The sequence below is a fragment of the Chiloscyllium plagiosum genome, unplaced genomic scaffold (assembly GCF_037043375.1).
Source record: "Chiloscyllium plagiosum isolate Xiang-an unplaced genomic scaffold, Cpla_swu_hap1 HiC_scaffold_6, whole genome shotgun sequence".
NCBI lineage: Eukaryota > Metazoa > Chordata > Chondrichthyes > Orectolobiformes > Hemiscylliidae > Chiloscyllium > Chiloscyllium plagiosum.
Genome location: NW_028270144.1, coordinates 108,594,269 through 108,615,923, shown reverse-complemented (window position 1 = coordinate 108,615,923; position 21,655 = coordinate 108,594,269). Strand labels below are relative to the sequence as shown.

At 41.3% G+C, this 21,655-nt stretch overlaps 1 protein-coding gene and 1 long non-coding RNA gene across 2 annotated transcripts in view; one reads left to right on the top strand and one right to left on the bottom strand.

Annotated features, from left to right (window-relative positions):
* mgat4a (alpha-1,3-mannosyl-glycoprotein 4-beta-N-acetylglucosaminyltransferase A) overlaps window positions 1-21,655 on the bottom strand; it is a 281,788-nt gene that overhangs the window by 225,899 nt on the left and 34,234 nt on the right. The window lies entirely within an intron of this gene.
* LOC148149836 (uncharacterized) overlaps window positions 1-21,655 on the top strand; it is a 43,834-nt gene that overhangs the window by 21,488 nt on the left and 691 nt on the right. The gene's annotated exons all lie outside the window — the stretch shown is intronic.

The window sequence follows — 21,655 nt, the reverse complement described above, 5'->3', positions numbered from 1 at the left end:
TTTGAAAGTAATTCTCAAAACTGCCAAGAAAGTTTGGAAGGAAAGAAAGAGGCCATACTTTTAGAATTGGAAAAAAAGTTCGATTTGGGTTTAACCAAGGACCAAAGTAAAGCTGAAATTGTAAGGGAGTTACTCAAACATTTAGGTGTGTCAGAGAAACAGACAAGTGCTGTAGAGGTAGAAATACTTAAATTACAATTGAGGAAAATGGAGTTAGAAGATAAACAAAGAGGGAGGAAAGAGAGAAGGAGAGAAAGAGAAAAAGAGAAAGAGAGGAAAGAGAGACAGAAGGTTCTTGGCTGAGCAGAGAGAGAGAGAGAGGAAAGGGAGAAAGAAAGAGAGAGAGAGAAGAAAGGGAGAGAGAATGAGATAGAGAGAGAGAGAGAGAGGGGGGAAAAGATAGAGAGAAAAGCTTCTTAGCTGAGCAAAAAAGAGAGAGAATTTGAACTTGATTTGGCTGACGAAGTCACAATTTCTCAAGTTAACAGGATGGAGATTAAAAGAGACGGTAGTGATATATAGAAATATGTGAAAACTCTGCCACTTTTTGATGAGAAAGATGTTGAAGCCTTCTTTATTTCATTTGAAAAACTGGCTAGGCAGATGGAATGGTCTGAGGATTTATGGGTAATGCTAGTTCAGAGCCAGTGAGGTATTTGCAGCATTGTCAGATGAGATTACGAAGAAGTTAAACAGGCTATTATAAGTGCTTATGAATTGGTACCAGAAGCATATAGATAGTGGTTCAGAAACACAAAGAAGGAACCAGGTCAGACTTATATTGAGTTTGAAAAAATGAAACAGTCATTTTGATAGATGGGTGCATGCTTTGAAAATAGATTGGACCTTTGAGGTTCTATGAGAGATTACTCTGCTGGAGGAGTTTAAAACCTCACTTCCAGAGATGGTAAGAATTCACATAAATGAACAGAAAGTTCAGGAAGTAAGAAGGGCAGCAGAATTAGCAGATGAGTACACATTGGTGCATAAGACAAGATTCTGGCCAGAATTTTGTCTTGTAAGGGAGAGAAGTTGGGAGAAGGGGAGATCCTACATACGAAACCAAGAGTAGAGAACACTGCTAAGACCTTACCACAGGTTAAATCCCAAGAGGGTGGACAGTAGGTGAAATACCTCAGGCATTTTCACTGTAATGGACTGGGACACAGAAGATTACAGTGCCAGTGGTTTCAGAGAGGCACTGGGAAAAGGTGTTTTCAATGCCAGGAGGTGGGAAACATAAAGACACAGTGCTGGTTGTTAAAGAAAGGCACTGGGGGAAAAGATGTGGTAAAAGAAGCTAAGCCAGTAGCATTAGTGAAGGTAGTAAAGGAGACCCCAAGAAGAGCCAAGGAGCTGCAGGAGAGTGCACAGCCTGAGCAGGGGTTGGGTATGGGGTTAGTACCTGATCTCTACAAAGAATTCACCTCTGTGGGTAAAGTTTACTCAGAAAGAACAGGGGGAGAAGGACAATAAGTTATCATTTTGAGAGATACAGGATCTAATCAGTCGCAGATAGTAAGGGATGAGCGAATATGCACTCTTTCTGATCTGTTACCCAAGAGTGTGGTAGTTTGTGGGAGAGATAAACAGAAATTTAGCGTTCCCCTATACAGTGGAAACTCGATTATCCGAACTTGATGGGTGGGCACTATTTTGTTCGAATAATCGATTATTTGGAAAATTGATTAAATGTCTTTCCTCTGGGGTTAGGAGTTTTAAAGTCTGCTCCCTATTCAGGAGGCTGCAGCAGCGCACAGTGCACGAAACCCTGCCCCACCCTGGTCCAACATGCCCCCACCCCCAGCACAAAACATGCGAGCTCCTGCCCCCATCCCCACCCCCCACACATAGCGCGCGAGCCCCCACCCCATCCCTGCTCCCGCCCCCAACCCCACCCCCCCCCCCATCCCCCAGCACAAAGTGCTGTTTGCCCTGTACAGGATAATGTTTGAGAGATTATTCCTGGGAAGCCTGGGCGGGGGTGGGGTGGGAAAGAGGGTTTAGGGTACACCCCCCTGTAGAACTCCAGGGAAAGTATGGGGGGAGAGAGAGAGAGAGGGTGGGAAGTCAGTCATTTGGAGACTGTGCCTGTTTAATCGTTGTAAACAAAAGATGCGATCACTGCTGGAAACACATCTTTGATGTAATGTTTCTATCGGGACCTCGAGATAATCCGATTTTTGGATAATTGGTATTCGGATAATCGAGGTTCCCCTGTATAAGCTCAGGTTGGAGTGCCAACTCAAGACTGGGGAAGTTACAGTGGGAGCGATTGACAGTGTCAGTTCCAGGAATTCAGTTTGTTCTTGGGAATGATTTGGCAGGATCCAAGGTGGGAGTGACACCCCCCATTGTGGAGAAGCCCAAGGAAGACCAAGAAACTGAGGGGTTAAAACAGAAATATCCTGTTTTTTTTTTTCCTAGACTGTGTGATAACCAGATCCCGCTATAAGTCACAGCGCAAAGTGAAAAGTAAAGAGAAAGATGAAGGAGTTGAGATTTTGTTAGTGGACACCGTGTTTGATGTAATGGTGCAGGAGAAACCTGAACAGGCAGAGTGTCAGACAAAAGTGAAAGGCTAAGGGACTTACAACAGCAAGACAACATGATAAAAGATATATATGTGAAAAGATATATACTCTGAAAAGGAGGCAGAGAATATTCCAGACGGTTACTATCTGAACGATAGAATCCTCAGGTGGAAATGGAGACCACGGCAGGTTAGTGCAGAGGAGAAATGGGTCAAAGTGCACCAGGTTGTGTTGCCGGTAGCATATAGACAGGTGGTGTTATGGGTAGCACATGAACTAACTGTCGGAACTAGGGATACGAAACACTCAGGCGAAGGTAAAAAAACATTTTTATTGGCCTGGAATGCACAAGGATGTGGTTAACTTTTGACATACATGCCAAATGGTAGGTAAGCCACAGGCAGTAACAAAACCACCACCTTTGTTGCCAATTCCCACCTTTCACGTGGGTTATAATTGATTGTCTGGGTCCCCTCTCAAGAATTAAAAGTGGGAACCAGTACTTGTTAACCATAATGGATGTGTATACCAGATTTCCGGAGGCAATTTAATTACAGAGTAGCAAGGCAAAAAGTGTAGTAGAGGAGTTCTTCACACAGTATGGGTTATCCAGAGAGATTCAGTCGGACCAAGGGTCAAACTTTACTGCTAGGCTGTTTAAGGTGGCTATGGATAGCTTAGGTATACAGTATTTTAAATCCAGCACGTATCATCCTGAATCCCAGAGAGCTTTAGACCCTAAAGATCGTGTTGATAGCATACTGTCAGGATTACCTGGACAATTGGGGAAAAGGTATCTCATTTGTATTCTTTGCCATTAGAGATGCCCCAAATGAATTTACTCAGTTCATTTCTTTCGAGTTAATATTCAGACATGAAGTGAGAAGTCCTTTGAAATTAATTAAAGAAAAATTGGCAGGACCAAAGTCAGAGATCTCGCACTTAGATTCGGTATTGGAGGTGAGGGAGAGACTAAATTGAGTAGGTGAGTTAGCTAAACAGTACCTAAAAAGGGCACAGTATAGAATGAAGCTGATGGCAGATAAAAGCTCTGAGACTCAAACGTTTTCCCGAGGGGATGACATGTTAGTACTATTACCTGTGATAGGAGATCACTTCAAAGCCAAGTTTAGTGGTCCCTATCAAATTGAGAAAAGTTGAGTCAGGTGAACTATATACTAAAGATGCCAAATAGAAAAAGAAAGTATCAGGAATGTCATGTCGACATGTTGAAACCATATTATGCGAGACAAAGAACTGGAGAAATAGGTGTTGGTAACTGTCCCGCAGAGTGAGGAATCAAATCCAGATGATATGGGTTTTGATGTGGCCCAAAATAGATTAACAAATGAAGTAATCCTTGAGGAGTGGGATAAGTTAGTAAGCTATCTGTCTCAGGAGCATAGAACACAGTTGAAAGATTTGTTACTGCAGTACAAGGACATATGTAAGAATCAGTAGGGGAAGACTAATGCTACTATACATGAAGTAGGGAATACTGCTCCGATAAAACAACACCCCTATCAGCTTAATCATTTCAAAGCCAGACAGGTCCAGATGGAGGTGGAGACCATGCTCGATGAGGACATAATCAAACCAAGCCAGAGAGAGTGCAATTCGCTGATCGTCTTAGTTCCCAAACCAGATGAGACTCAACGGCTCTGCGTGAATTCTCAGAAGGTCAACGCTGTTACAAAATCAGACTCATATCCAATTCCTAGATTGAAGGACTGTATGGAGAAAGTCGGACAAGCCAGTTATGTCACCATGTTGGACTTAATGCGTGGTTACTGGCAGGTACCTTTATCAGAGTCGGTAAAAGAAAGTTCTGCATTTGTAACCCCAAATGGGCTGTATCAGCTTAAAGTGATGCTCTTTGGAATGTAGAAGGCACCCGCCACATTCTAAAGACTCATGGACAGAATTGTGGCTGGGTTAACAAACTGAGCAGTCTATTTGGACGATGCAGTGATCCTTAGTAAGTCCTGGAAAGATCACATGGTACAGTTGGCAGAGCTCTTTGAAAGCCTACAAGAAGCAAAACTGGTGATAATCTTAAATAAAACTGAATTCGTGAAAGCAGAGGTGACGTTCTTGGGACATAACATTGGTCATGGATGGTTGACCCCACAGAACACAAAGACGAAGGGCATTGAGGAATTTCCACGATCAACCTCGAAGAAGGAGGTGCTTTGATTCTTAGGACTCAGCAGATTCCATCGGGTTCCAAACTTCAGCAGTGTAGTGGCACCGTTAACCATTTGCTGAAGAAGAACACAAATGTTTCAGTGGACAGAACCATGCCAGGAGGCATTCGACCATTTGAAATCAATATGTGAGCTTAAGATGTATAGTTAGTAAGTTTGCAGATGACACCAAAATTGGAGGTGTAGTGGACAGCAAAGAAGATTACCTTGGATTACAACAGGATCTTGATCAGATGAGCCAATGGCCTGTAGAGTAGCAGATGGAGTTTAATTCAGATAAATGCGAGGTGCTTCATTTTGGAAAAGCAAATCAGAGCAGGACTTATACACTTAATGGTAAGGTCCTAGGGAATGTTGCTGAACAAAGAGACATTGGGGTGCAGGTTCATAGCTCCTTGAAAGTAGAGTCACAGGTGGATAGGATAGTGAAGATGGTGTTTGGTATGCTTTCCTTTATTGGCCAGTGTATTGAGTACAGGAGTTGGGAGGTCATGTTGCAGCTGTTCAGGACATTGGTTAGGCCACTTTTGGACTATTGCTTGCAGTTCTGGTCTCCTTCTTATCGGAAGGATGTTGTGAAACTTGAAAGGCTTCAGAAAAGATTTACAAGGATGTTGCCAGGGTTGGAGGATTTGAGCTATAGGGAGAGGTTGAATAGGCTATGGCTGTTTTCCCTGGAGCGTAAGAGGCTGAGGGTGACCTTATAGAGGTTAATAAAGTCATGAAGGGCACGGATAGGATAAATAGACAAAGTCTTTTCCCTGTGATGGGTGAGTCCAGGAATAGAGGGCATAGGTTTACAGTGAGAGGGGAAGGATGTAAAAGAGACCTAAGGGGCAAAGTTTTCACACAGAGGGTGGTGCGTGTGTGGAATGAACTGCCAGGTGAAGTGGTGGAGGCTGGTACAATTGCAACATTTAAAAGGCATTTGGATGGGTATATGGATAGGAAGCATTTGGAGGGATATGGGCCAGGTGCTGGCAGGTGGGACTAGATTGGGTTGGGATATCTGGTCAGCATGAACGAGTCAGACTGATGGGTCTGTTTCCGTGCTGTACATAGAGTCATAGAGATGTACAGCGTGGAAACAGACCTTTCAGTCCAACACATCTAATGTAAATTGTACCAGCTGCAATTGTACCAGCCTCCACCATCTCCTCTGGCAGCTCATTCCATACACGTACCACCCTCTGTGTGAAAAAGTTGCCCCTTAGGTATCTTTTTTGTCTTTCCCCTCTCACCCTAAACCTATGCCCTCTCGTTCTGGACTCCCCGATCCCAGGGAAAAGACTTTGTCTCTTTATCCTATCAATGCCCCTCATAATTTTGTAAACCTCGATAAGGTCACCCTCAGCCTCCAAGGAGAGTAGAATTGCACGCAATATTCCAATAGTGGCCTAACTAATGTCCTGTACAGCTGCAACATGACCTCCCAACTCACGTACTCAATACTCTGACCAATAATCAAAAGCATACCAAACGCCTTCTTCACTATCCTATCTACCTGTGACTCCACTTTCAAGGAGCTATGAACCTGCACTCCAAGGTCTCTTTGTTCAGCAACACTCCCTAGGACCTTACCATTAAATGTATAAGTCCTGCTAAGATTTGCTTTCCCAAACTTCAGCACCTCGCATTTATCTGAACTAAACTCCATCTGCCACTTCTCAGCCCACTGGCCCATCTGATCAAGTTCCTGTTGTAATCTGAGGTAACCCTCTTTGCTGTCCACTACACCTCCAATTTTGGTGTCATCTGCAAACTTACTAACTGTACCTGTTATGCTCGCATCCAAATCATTTATGTAAATGACAAAAAGTAGAGGACCAAGGACTGATTCTTGTGACATTCCACTGGTCACAGACCTCCAGTCTCTATGACCCTATTAACCACCAACACAGTTTTAGCTACACCAAACTTTTCAAAACCATCGATGCTAGTGACATAGGAGATGGAGCTGTACTCCTACAGGAAAATGAGGATGGGATTGAACTGCCAGCTGGTAACTTTTCAAAGCACACCACACACGGCTCCCCCCCTCCCCTCCCCTTCTCTGGGGCAGCCGGACTGGACAGCAACAGTAAGACTGCTGCTGCCTTTGGGGGATGAGTCTCAAAATAGCACGCACGCACGCACACACACACTCACACCTTTTTACAGTAACTTTTTGACAAGTTCCACCTTTGCCCTGTACAGGACAATGTTGGAGAGATTATCTGGGGAAGGGGCATTTAGGGTACACCCATGTAGAAGTCTAGGGAAAGTAGAGAGTGAGTGAGAGTGAGTGAGAGTGAGTGAGAGTGAGTGAGAGTGAGTGAGAGTGAGTGAGAGTGAGTGCAGACCGGTCAGCCAATTGGAGACGGTGCCTGGGCTCCCATCAACATCCAGGACTGTTCTCGGCAGCATTTCAGTAAGCTGGGTTTGTTTTTAATCGTTGTAAACAAAAGACGCTATCAGTGTTGGAAACACCTCTTTGAAGTAATGTTACTATTGGAACTTTGAGATCTTCTTTGGATAATCTGAAATTCGAATAATTGATATTTGGATAATCGAGGTTCCTCTGTATTGAGTTTGATACTGGCCTTACAACATTTTAATATCTATGTCATGAACACGGATCACAATCCTCATACATTCCTAGAACGCTTTAAAGACTGTTTCGTTGGAGTCTTATGTTACCAAGTTTTAATTTAAAAATCGTACATGTTGCAGTTAGTAAGAATGTAATCGCAAATGCGTTATCATGGATTTAACTGATAAAGTTTAGATGAGCTTTATATATTATCTAGACACACATACATATATACACATACATACACAGGTATGGGATGAAGTTAAGGGTGAACTTAGATTAAAGTTATCAATATGTTAAGGTAATCTTTTTAAAGAATAGAAAAAAAATGAAGCCATCTTTTCATTATGATGGTTCAATTTTTCTTAAGAGGGGAGGTGTTATGAAGTTGTGGGTATGCTGGAACCTTTAAGAGAGTTAAAAACTCACAGAATTACCTGACAGCGCCAAATGTTCTGAACAAGCTACAATGTAACCTTTCGGTCCAGCAACTAGGGTAGCTGGTTGTTTTGGAGACAAAAACAAATTTGAATTAGGCCAATTGGTTTAAATTATCCTCCCCCCAAAATAAAATTCCAATCAAGTGTGAATTTAGTACATTGACAATATTAAAGGCCAATGACACAATCCGATGCTTGGGGGTATAAGACCGGGAAAAAGTGAACAGTTTGGAGAGAACTGCTGAAAGACCAACAGATGTAGGCTGCAAGTCCGAATTCTGAGAGGTACCTGTCCAGAGAAGGGGTCTGTACAGAGAAAAACATCAACACCGACTTGGAGAGTAAATCTACAGAGGAACATACGACAGCTGGCTGGTTTTGAAATTTGAATTTTTGGGGTAAATCTTACACAGAGGTTTTATCAGACTAGTATTATAGAAGGGGAAGTAAAAGATAGGTTAGACGAAGGACTGGTAAATAGTTGTTAGTTAATTATTCTTTATTATACTTTAAGAAATAAAGTTGTTAATTTGTACTTTAATTAGTTCTTGCCCTCTCGAATTTTCACAGATCACCACACAGGGTAAGTCTTTTGTTTACCCAGTGTTGTGACATGCAGCTATGCAAATATCTAAAGTGTTGTAACTGTGCCTGCACCGACCATTTCCTTTGGAAGTTCATTCCATATTCGCACCATCATCTGTTGAAGAAGTTGCCCCTCAGTTTCATTTTCAATATTTCCTCTCTCGCCTTATATCTATGATTACACATTTTGAACTCCCCTACTCCAGGGAAAAGAACTTTTTCTATTCACCTTATCCATACTCCTCAATTTTATAAACCTCTATAAGGTCACCCCTCGACCGCCTATGCTCCAGGGAAACAAGTTCGAGCTTATTCACCATCTCCTTATAACTCAAATTCTCCAAACCTGGTAATCCTTGTTAATCTTTTCTGCATCTTTTTCAATTTTGTAATATTCTTCCTATAGAAGGGTGACCTCAGTTTGTGAAATGACCTGAAGTTGAAAATTAGAAGGTAGTCTTGCAGTCACCAAATGGCCATCAATGATGGACAATTCACAGTAATTGTCCCGTAATACCCAGGGAGGCACATTGACATTGTTTATTCTTCTGATATAGCTGAAAATGTGTTGCTGGAAAAGCGCAGCAGGTCAGGCAGCATCCAAGGAACAGGAGAATCGACATTTCGGGCATAAGCCCTTCTTCAGGAACTGATATAGGCAAGGAGTGTCACTATAATGCTCCAATACATTTTAAGTTTTCAAGTCTCATGGTGCGCTGGTGACATCCCAATTGGCAGAAGTCAGGTTTGAGTCCGAGACCAGGGCTTGGAAGCCTTCGGGAGGTCACCCAAATTAGTGAATACTTCCAACACACCCGATGACAGGAAATTCCCTGCTGTACTTTGCCCATGAGCATGGACTAATCCAACCCAATTCCACAGTACCATCCTTGGAAATGTGAATGGGGAGAAAAGACAGACAGGGTCGGTGTTAAACTCCTTCAGTTGGCCTATGCAAGCTTTTAGTTTTATTTATGCATGGTATGTGAATATCACTGGCAAGGTTAGCATTTGTTACCTGTCCCTAACTGACCTTGAGAGCATTTAAAGGTGAACCATGCTATTGTGAACTGCAGTCACATGTAAACCAGAACAGAAAAATATAATCAAGCAAAGCCTGCAAGACTTCATGAAATCATGGCTGGCAAATGTATAGTAATTCTTTCTAGAGATAACAAGCAGGGTAGATAAAGTAAATATACTGTATTTGGATTTCCAAAAGGTGTTCAATAAGGTCCCACTCATAAGGCCATTTACCATGATAAAAGCCCACGGTGTTAGAGATAGTATATTAACATGGGTCAAGGTTTGGCTAACTAATGGAAGACAAAGAGCTGGGACAAAGGGAGTATTTTCAGGATGGCAACCTGTAACTAGAAGTGACACAGGGATCAGTGCTGAACCACTCTTCACTACATACGTTAATGGTTTGGACGATGGAAGTGAAAGTACTATCACCAAGATTGTGGATGACACAAAAATAAGGGAAGGCAAGTGATGAGAACGAGTCAAAGAATCTAGAGGGATGTAGAGGGACTCAGTGATTAGGCTAAAACTTGGCCGGTGGAACATACCCTGGAAAAATGTGAGACTATACACTTTGGCAGAAATAAAGGAGCTCAGTACTCTTTAAATGGAGAAAGATTACAGAAAGGATTTAAGGGCCCTTTGTATGACTCACAACAAGATAGAATACACATTCAGCTGGTGCTAAGAAGGCACCCGAATTGTTGACCTTTATTGCAAAAGAAACGGAGTATAAAATTGGGGAAGTTTTGCTAAAACGACACACAGCACTAACCAGACCACCTGCAGAATATGGTGAGTGATTCAGTCCCCTTACACAGGGGGATAGGGTAGATGCTGAGGGATTGTTTGCCCTTGTAGGAGAGTCAAAACCCAGAGGGCTTAATCTCAGAATAAGGGAGCTACCCATTTAAGACAGGAATTAGGAGAATTTCTTCCCTCAGAGGATATTGTGTCTATTAATTTGGTCAGCTGATGTTTGATCACTTTGAATATTCAGTACTTATATAATTTTTAATTAGTCGGGAAATCAAGAGGCTTGGGGAAAAGACAGGAAAGTGGAATTGAGAATGATCAGATCAGCAGAATGGCAAACTGACCTGATGAGCAGAATGGCCTTCTTTTGTCCTGATGTCTAATGGTTATAGGTCACCGGGGGCAGATTTCCGTCCCGAAAGAATATTAGTGTACCTTATGCATTTTTACACTGATCACTGCTACTTTCACAGTCACCATTATAGACTCCAGCTTTCAAGACTTTTTATAAAAAATATAGCCACCTTTATGGTAATTGAACCCATGGATTGATTAGCTTGTTCCTCTAGATTAATAGTTCAGTGATGCTACCACATCATCTCCCCATGATATAGCCAAAGTGTTCAATTGGAGCGTATCACATTCATACTAATAACTAAAGCAACCCTGACTTTCGGGCAGTGGCTCTCACCAATTGCACTCATTAAATATAAATGACACAGTCTTGAGTTCTGATTGTGCTCCAAACATAGTGCTATGGAGTTTTATGATCTACCATTGTGTTACCTACTTCCTACTTTGATCTATAAAGTGATAATTGCACCAGTTGCTCACTTGCCTCACACTGTCAATTTGTTTCAGCTCCAAACCTGCCATTTATGCAATACATGACTTGGAAAGTGGCACTTGCATCAAAATAAGATTGCATCCGTGGAATTTTTTTTTGGAGCACTGTTGCTATCATGACATTTGCTATTTTCTTCCAATTTAGCAGGCGGAAGCAGGAGGAATATAAGTGTACCAGCATGAAGTGGGGAGAAATGAGGTCAAGTGAAAAAAGAAACAATACAGCTATGGGAGGGAAGACAAAGCAAGAAATACTTGCTAATGGGAACCTGTAAAGAAATTAATAGAACTAGATAGTGAAATAGCAGGATTCAACAACAGTGAGTCCTAATATAAGAAACAGCAACCTACAATCATTGTATAATAAAGGAACGTAAAAATCAATTTCCCTGCAACATTCCAGTGGCCTTGATCACTACATCTTTGAAAAATATTTCAATGCACCAGAAAAATAAACTGCATTGAAGGGAATTTATTTGCATGGGAAATTATGACAGCCATCATGCACACTATAATGGTGAGTTCATGCTTCTTTTTGTCATTCTTTGAGAGATGCAGAACTTAACCAGAACATTTGAGGACTCCATGTTCTTCTTTGAATGTTGCTGTAGAATCTTTATAACAGCCATTAGAGCCACTTAACAAAACCCAATTTAATTGTTAACTAAAGGTCCACAACGCTGCTTCTTCTCCTCTGGGTAACATTCTCAATTATTTGTTAGGTGCTGAATTTTAGGGAAAGCAAGATCGTCCCAAAGATTACCTCATGTAGTATCAGATTTGTTGCCATTATTTGGAACCACGTGCTAGCTATGTAACCAAGCTAACCAGCCTCCTCTGTTACTGTATTAGTCCACATTTGTCTTCTCAAACTTTGGAATGAAGATTGAATAAGATAATCATTCCTTCAGTGGAGTCCATTTCAAAATTTGTACCCTTCTGACTTGGGGGTAAATACATCCCCAGTGGAATCAAGTAGAAATGCTAACTTACCCAAACAAACAAAACAGGGAAACTTGCTGCATGGAGGTCAGGGCATTGTTGCACCCAAGACAGTATCCACACTCAGAGTCACAGAGTCCTAGAGGCACATAGCACAGAAACAGACCCTTCAGTTGAACCAGTGCATGCCCACTAAATATTGTAAACTGAAATAGTCCCATTTGCCTGCGCTTGGCTCGCATCCCTCTAAATCCTTCCTATTCATGTACCTGTCCAAATGCCTTTTAAATGTTGTAATTGTACCCTCCTCACCGATTTCGTCTGGAACTCATTCCACACATGCACCACCCTCTGTGTGAAAACGTTGCCTCTCAGGCCCCTTTCAAATCTTTCCCCTCTCACCCCTTAAACCTATGCTGTCTAGTTTTGGACTCTCCTCTCCTGGGAAAAAGATCTATTCACCTTACCTATGCCCCTCAGGATTTTATAAACCTCTATAAGTTCACCCTTCAACCTGTGAAGCTCCAGGGATAAAAGTCGCAGCCGATTTGATCTCTCCTTGTAGCTCAAACCCTCCAGTCCTAGCAACACCTTGTAAATGTTTTAATGTATCCTGTCAAGTTTAACAACATCGTTCTTATGGCAGGGTGACCAGAATTGTATGGAGTATTCTAAAAGTGGCCTCACCAATATTACGCCATGATATCTTGACTCTTAAAATCAATGCAGTGAACATTGAAGGCAAGCATGTCAGATGCCTTTGTCACCTCAATTTAGCAATACTGAGAGACAACTGAGGCTGTGAGCTCAATGATAGACTGATCAAAATGATTGTTATAATATAGAAAATAACAATCAATTTGCACGTACCAATGTTCCACAAGCAGCAACCAATCTGTTTTGGTGATTGTGGTTGAGGGATAAAAATTAGTCAGGTCACCAGAAAGAACTCATCTGCTCTTTGTCAAAATAAGGCGATGGGTATGAAAAACCCATCAGAACAGGCAAGACACGGCCTTGGTTTAATGTCTCAACCAAAGGACAGCATTGCTGACATTGCAGCATGCCTCAGTACTGCACTAGAGTGGCGGCCTGGATTTTATTACTCTACTTTCCATAGTTCAACTAGAAAACTTGAATCTTTGGATTCAGGGACAAGGGCACTACACCAAGTTATGACTGACGCTTGAATTACAGGGCCTAATCTACCTGGAAAGGGGATGTCTTCCTTGACATTCAATTGACACGAAGTGGAGTCAATCCAGTGTAGTGCCAAACCTAGATTGAAGATATTCAGGGTTCTAATGAAGCCCTGGGTATTTAATAAATCTAGTCAACTTCAGTGTTAATATCTTCAGGAGGAGATTTAAAAAAAGGCAAAGTCGCCATGGTCTTACCAGATCAATAAGCTGCTCTCTCATTAGAAAGCGGGGGAGAGACAGAGATAGATTGGTGATGGCTTAATCTGAGGAACACTACATCCCAGGCAAGGGGAGAGATTGAGAAAGAGAATCCTTCATGCTAATATCAGCCACTACACTGTTGACATCACTCTGCATGACAAACCAGCTATCCAGCCAACTGAGCTAATCAATCCTGGAAGGGATAATACTCTGCCACTCTATTTTCTAACTTCTTTAGAAAGCATATTCAACCTACACTGCTATGTATAGCATCACTTATGAAGATGTAAATGTTCTAGTCAAGCAGGATCAAAGCATTGTTAGTGTGGGTTTACTGGGATCCAATCTTAAAATTGCATTAAAGTTTCTTACAAGTCAAATAATCTACTCGAACAATTAAGATGAATAAAAAACTCTTATTTACCAGAGATTTGTCTCAATAATTATCCTAATGGACCTGTTTGTTTCAATGTGGGAGAAAAAATGAAATTGTATTGCACACACACACCAATGGAGGCTCACTTGATATTCTGAATTGTCACATAAGATCCCCAAGGATAAAGGCAAAAGTGCTTGGGACTAAAATGCATTGTTACAAAACACTGTTTCCATAGCAATATACATGTTAATTAGATTTTATTGCTACTTTCTCCTTGCAGAACTAAACAAAGGGATGAGGAAGGTGAATGTCAGCGAGTCTCAGGTAGACCTTTCAGTTAACAGCTGAATGTACTGACTAGTTGCGCCACAGAGACTGGCCCTGGGTGGTGTTGAACAAAGGATTTGGTGCCTTTATTGGTCAGTGCATTGAGTAAAGGAGTTGGGAGGTTATGTTGCAACTGTATAAGATATTGTTTAGACCATTTTGGAATACTGCATTCAATTCTGGTCTCCCTGCCATAGGAAGGATGTTGTTAATCTTGAAAGGATGCAGAAAACGTTTACAGAGATGTTACTGGGACTGGAGGATTTGAGTAACAGGAAGAGGCTGAAAGGCTGGGGCTTTTTTCCCTGGAGCAACGGAGACTGAGGGATGAACTTATAGAAGTTTAAAAATCATGAAGGGCATGGATAAGGTGAATAGCCAAGGTTGTTTTCATAGGGTGGGAGATATAGGTTTACTAGCAGATATAGGTTTAAAATGAGAAGGCAAAGATTTAAAAGGGACTTGAGGGTTAAATTTTGCAGAGCGAGGGTGGTGTGCTTATGGAATGAGCTGCCAGAGGAAATCGTGGAGGGTGGTACAATTACAACATTTAAAGGCATCTGGATGGATATATGAACAGATGGATTTGCACCAAATGCAGACAAATGGGACTAGATTAATTTAGATAAATGGTTGGCATGGACAAATTGAACTGAAGGGTCTTTTTCCATGCAATACATCTCTATGACTCTATAAGTCAAGACAGCTCATTTAGCATTGTTACAAAGTTGACTCCAGGTGGGGAACATCCGTACCACAGGTTTTGCTCACAGAGTGTTTTTACATGTAGGTGTTGCTGTAATTGAGCAAAAACACACTGAGAAATGACAATGAACAAATTTCTTCCTTTTCAAATATTTTAACGAGTTTCACACCTCATGTTTTGAGTAAAGATTTACCTGTTTTAAGCTGAGAACAGGAAGTTCCTTCATGGTTCTGAACAATCTGTCCTGTAATGGTAGGAGGAGTAAATTCTGTAAAGTGTCTCAAAAACTCTCGTCACAATGGAAAGCACCTGTGCAGCCATGTTAATTTGGCAAATTCTGAAGTCTCACAGTCATGCTTTGTACTGAGTTTTATTATTTAGAAATACCTACCACTGGATGTTCGGTAGCAGAAGTTTGAGCACTTTTTTTCTTTACGTGATACAGTAAAATGAAAGTGCATAGTGAAAGTTCATAGTGTTTTCTCTCCCACCACAATTTAAATTTAAATTCGTCTTGCTAAAACATGATTGTAATTTAATGACCCTGTCGTGCATTGCTCAATTTCATCTATGCACCACCAAGTACTGGAAAAAACCTGTTAACATACACCTTTTGCAATCCAATGAAGCATTCAAGCATGTGAATTGTTGAACATGTCCACATAAATATGTCCAATTACAATATTTATACACTCAGTGTACTGAAATCTTGCTCTCTCCTGCTCTCTTCCTCAATCATCTTAGTGCAAGAATGATTTTTCAAACAAAGGTTAACTGCTGTCTGACAATATCTTTAAAAGTAGTTTAAAAAATCTATATCTTCCATGCAATTACCATATATACTTATGTAAAAGTCAACATTTTTAGACTGTTTTTTAAGGTTAAATTTATGGGGTCGACTATTCCATGGACACTACTTTTGGGGGGCTGAAATTCATGATACAGTCCAAAATACTGCAACATTGGCAAAAGCCCAATTGATCTCTAAATGAATAAGGAAAAACAAAATGCAACAACTTACAGAAATTATTGGAAATTAAAGACAACAGAAACAAAGATGCATGATAACTTGTAGCCTTCCTTCTGCCGATTTCTGATTACGAACTGCTGAAACTGTAAAATCTTGTTTTCTAGTTCAGCAGGCAGCTTTTGTACTCCCTTAGTTCTCTGACGAAGTATGAGGTTGTCACCTGACTCTGGCCTGATGCGTCTTAAACTTTCACACCAAATTGGTGTAAATTGTACATCAAACCACATAGTAGCACAAAAAAAAATTCATTTCCTCATTGAAACATTTATGTACAGGTTAGTACCTTGACTCTCAAATGTTGATTTGTTATTTGTGAAGAATTAGGGTTGGCTTTTACACAAGATAAATGGAACATTCCAGATTTTTTGGCCAAAAATAGGGGTCCAACTTTTACATGAGATCGACTTTTACTCAAGTCTATACAGTATTCATCCATTTCCCCATACATTTTGAAATTACTAAGTAAATATAATAATTCTGTTACAGTTCATCTGCAAATATTGTTTTTAAGCTAAGATTTAATGATTATCTTTTAGTATTTTTTGGTGCCAGTTATCATTTGTCAGCCCCTCAATTCTGTTAATAGCATGTTACTTATGTTAAGATATTCAGATGAATGGGATAAATGGGTGTGAGGAGGCACCAGGAAATCAGCTGCATCTAGAGAGGCGAGTAAGAGGAATATATCACATCATGCAGTTAACAGCCCCTAGAGGGGCAGAAGGGAGAAGGTTCCCAACATAGACAGAAGTCTGACGATGACATAGAAATAGGTGGGAAAGTAAGATGACAAAGTTCATGAGAGATAGAGACAGGTTAAGTGAGCGGGCAAATATTTGGTGTGGAAAAGAATGCAGAAAAATGTGAGGTTCTGCGCTTTAACAGCAAGAAGAGAGGAGCGAATATTATTTAAATGGAGAAAGACTGCAGAAAGCTACAAAACCGTGGGAGTTACGTCAAGTTCAGCAGGTAACAGAGAAGGCAAAGGGAATGCTAGCTTCTATTTCTTAGGGAACCAGATTTTGAAAAGGGCCAGTCTTGCTAAAATAAGAAAAGGCACTAATAACATCCAGAATACTGAACAGTTTCAGTCCCCTTGTGAAGGAAAACTGGCAGGACAAAATGCAGAGAAAGCTTATGAGGTTGATCTTGGGGATGGAGGGAGTTTCTTCTGAGGAAAGATTGTCACAGTCAGTTAGACTTGTACTCAGAGTTTGGAAGAATGAAAGACACTCTTATTGAAATATATTGAAAGATGCAAGACAGCTTGACAGGATAAGAGTGGAAAAGGTTTTTCTCTCTTGTGTCAGAGTTCAGAACCAGAGGGCATATTCTCAGAATAAGAAGTTCTGCAATTAAGACAGAGATTAGGAGAAATCTCTTACCTCAGAGAGTAGTAAATCTGTAGAGACTAGGTTAAGTGTATTAAGCCATAGAAAGACAGATTTTTGAATCAATCAGGAAATCAAGGGTTATTGGAAAAAATAGCAAAGTGGAGTTGAAGAAAATCAGATGAGCCACAATCTCATTGAATGGCAGGATTGATCCAAAGGGATAAATGGCCTATTCTGCTTGTATCTCAAACAAGGTCAAACAGGGCACAGTCATCGTCATGGAACATGTTTTCAGTCAGATCTGGTTCTCAAAGCTTAGACCAAACTTAAAAGCCATAAAAAAAAGTCTTGCAGCAACTCAACATGGGTTTCAGAACTATACTGCAATTCTATACAGTAACCACATATGACATAAACTTAAGACAACACCATACCAGCAAGTTGCAGAACATCTTGGGATACATTTCTGGTTTCTCCATATGCAAACATGATAAAGTATCAAAACAAGATCACATCCTTAAATATATATTATAATTTTCTGCAAATCAGAGTACTTTTCCCAATGGCTTAAAAGTAATTTCTCTTAAAGCAATGCACACTTCATAAATGATAGAGGAAATGCAGAAGCTTTTACTTTGCAAATAGATCTCAATATCACGGCACGGTGGCACAGTGGTTAGTACTGCTGCTTCACAGCGCCTGAGACCCGGGTTCAATTCCCGCCTCAGGCGACTGACTGTGTGGAGTTTGCAAGTTCTCCCGTGTCTGCGTGGGTTTCCTCCGGGTGCTCCGGTTTCCTCCCACAGTCCAAAGATGTGCAGGGTCAGGTGAATTGGCCATGCTAAATTGCCCGTAGTGTTAGGTAAGGGGTAAATGTAGGGGTATGGGTGGGTTTCGCTTCGGCGGGTCGGTGTGGACTTGTTGGGCCGAAGGACCTGTTTCCACACTGTAATGTAATGTAATCTAATCTAATCTAATCTAATGCACAGAGTTGTGATTTGGATCTTCAGTTGCAAAAGAAACCTTGTAGCATGTTTACAATCTTTATTTGAGCTTGTTAAATTTTACATGTTTTGGGAGTCCAGGCAGAGAGGCTACATTCTCAGCATCAATAAGTTTGCATATAACTGCATCCCAAATAAATAAAATGCATGTTTAAAAGTATGGGCATTTCAACAGCAAACATAGCCAAAGTTGATCATTTTTGTACTATTCTCACAAAATTTCAAATCAGATTACAGTATTTTTGAAGGAGTCAGTCAAAGTCCTTGTGCTGAGACAGGGAATTTTGATTAAATGCATGAAGATGTTGGTTTAGTTGCAAATAGTAAACGCCTTCGCTCAGTTAAGTCTTGGTAGCATGAAACACATGGACTGCATATGCACACATATACCCTGGTTTATTGGTGGAACTTGTTCGAGGATGAGGTTACAGATTGGCACATCACAGCAATTCACATACAAGTCTACTTCGTGTTATTTATTCTATACACTTTAACAGATTCATTCAACTTAAGTGCACTTAGGTACAAAACATGTAAAGGGTTCTCATGGCAGAGTCCCTACCTCTGAACCAGGAGGCCTGGGTTCAAGTCCCACCAGCTCCAGAGGTGTGCAGCCACATGTCTGAACAAGTTGATTAGAAAATATCTGATATGTAACTGAAGACTGAGGAAAGTTAGCCTTAGCAAAGAGTCTGTCCAGCAAAGGCTTATCATTTAGCCAGCGGGAACAATACTTCTTTTAATACTGATTTGGAGGTGCCGGCATTGGACTGGGGTGTACAAAGTTAAAAATCACAACACCAGGTTATAGTCCAACAGATTTATTTGGAAGCACTAGCTGTCAGAGCGCCGCTCCTTCACCAGGTCACAACCACCTGATGAAGAAGCAATGCTTCAAAAGCTAGTGCTTCCAAATAAGCCTGTTGGACTATAACCTGGCATTGTGTAATCTGTTAATACTCGTTCATGAAAATGTGGACTTGTTGACAATTCCAAAATACCCTTGAAGAGTCATTTATATTGCTGTAGGTCTGAGGTCACATGTTGGTCAGACTAGGTTAGAGTGGTGCTGGAAAAGCACAGCAGTTCAGGCAGCATCCGAGGAGCAGTAAAATCCACGTTTCGGGCAAAAGCCCTTCATCAGGAATACAGACAGAGAGTCTGAAGGGTGGAGAGATAAATGAGAGGAGGGTGGGGATGGGGAGAAAGTAGCATAGAGTACAATAGGTGAATGGGGGAGGGGATGAAGGCGATAGGTCGGTGGGGGAGGGGGAGTGGATAGGTGGAAAAGAAGATAAGCAGGTAGATCAGGTCATGGGGACAGTGCTGAGCTGGAAGTTTGGAACTGGGGTGAGGTGGGGGAAGGGGAAATGAGGAAACTGTTGAAGTCCACATGGATGCCCTGGGGTTGAAGTGTTCCGAGGCGCAAGATGAGGCGTTCTTCCTCCAGGCGTCTGGTGGTCAGACTAGGTGAGGAAAGCAGTATTAATGAACTCGATGGGTTTTTTTTTCTATCAATTACAATAGTTCCACTTTCACTTAAGCAAACTTTATATTTGAGATGAATTAAATGCATTTAGTTTCCACCAGTTACCATGGTCCATGGAGCATTAGCCCGAGTCTGTAGATTACTAATATAGTGACATTACCATTATACTACAATCTCCCCTTATACAAAGGAGATTTGCTTTAATTGTGACCTTTAAATATTCTTCAAAGGGGCATCAATTACAAAATACAGCATTTAAACATAGATTAAACCAACTCAAATTTGAACTTGAGGTTTTATTAGTACTTCGACAGCAGCATATTTCTGTTGTCTTCATGCTACATTTAAACACAGGTTTTACTTTTAAAAATCTGACAATGAACGAGGTAATTTGACTTCAGTGTCACGACTCATAACGCAATATGCTACAGAACCTGAAAAGAGGTGGACAGAAACTAACAGAGTGAGAAATTGTTATTAGATGTCACTTTAAAAACCATGGGCTGTGTGTGGGGGAAATTGTATCTCACTAGCATAATTAAGGTTTTTGAAGAAATAACAGTGGATTAATGAGGGCAGAGTGGTGGACGTGATCTACATGGAATTCAGTAAGACATTCGACAAGGTTCCTCACAATGGACTGGTCAGCAAGGTTCGTTCACATGGAATACTGGAAGAATTAACCATTTGGATACAGAACTGGCTCAAAGGTAGAATGGTCTTTTTGGAACACTGATAGGGGTGGGGAGAGAAATAGATCGCAGGTGGTGGGGTCCGTTTGGAGGTGGCAGAAGTGGCGGAGAATGATGTTGTATGTGGAGATTGGTGAGGTAGAAGGTGAGGACCGGGGGGTTCTGTCCTTGTTGCATTGGGAAGAGTGGGGTTCAAGAGCGGTGGTGTGTGAAGTGGAGGAAATGCGTTGGAGGGCATAGTCAACCACGTGGGAAGGGAAGTTGCAATCGTGGAAGGAGGCCATCTGGACTTTGAGGTGGAATTGTCATCCTGTGAACAGATGCCATAGAAGCAGAGGAACTGGGAATAAGGGATGGCATTTTTACAGGAGATAGGATGGGAAGAGGTGTAGTCTCGGTAGGTGTGGGAGTCGGTGGGGGCGTGGGTGCTTGTAGGAGATGTCTGTGGTTAGTCGGTCATCAGAGACAGTGATGGAGAGGTCCAGGAAGTTGAGGGAGGTGTCTGAGATGGTCCAGGTGAATTTGAGGTCGGGGTGGTAGGTATTGGTAAAGTTGATGAACTATTCAACCTCCTTGTGGGAGCATGAGGTGGTGCCGATACAGCATCGATGTAGCAGAGGACTAGGTGGGGGGGTATATGAATAGGAAGTGTTCACAGTGAACTGGGACAAATGCTGGCAAATCGGACTAGATTTATTTAGGATATCTGGTCAGCATGGACGAGTTGGACCAAGGGGTCTGTTTTAGTGCTATACAGCTCTATGACTCCATGACCTTTTGTAAAGGGGAGAATAGCAGACACACAAATTTCATTTTTGAAGGAAGCAGTAAGTGAAAGAAAAAAATGGTGAGACAAATTTTTATTTGAAAGCTGTCAGCACAACAAATTATGAAAGATGGATCTGGAAATGAATTCTGTAACCATGCAAAGATCAATTCTGACATTGATTTTTGTGAGGGTCTACTTGTGAATTCGGGTCTCCAGTTCAAAAGTCTGTCACGCCCTCTGATCTTTCAGCTTCACAATGTTGTGCTCGTGTACCTATCTCAAACCACAAAAGAAGTGATAGCAAAGCCTTCATACATCACCACATTGCATTGTGCAATTCACTTAATAACCCTCTTCTCGTCAACTTCGAAACATATCCCTTTGATCATAACTTCACCCATTATCTCAAATCCAACTTGTACTGAGTGCCTTGGCTCATTCCTTCCCATTGTGAAGCACATTTCAAGATAGTGAAGGTGGAAAAAAATTCAAGTTGTTGCAAACCTGTAATGCTGTTTTGCACACTGCAACGGTGACTACACATCAAAAAGCACTTAATAGGTTGGAAAGCTCTTTGTGATGTGCAATGATCATGAAAAGCACGGCAGAAATGT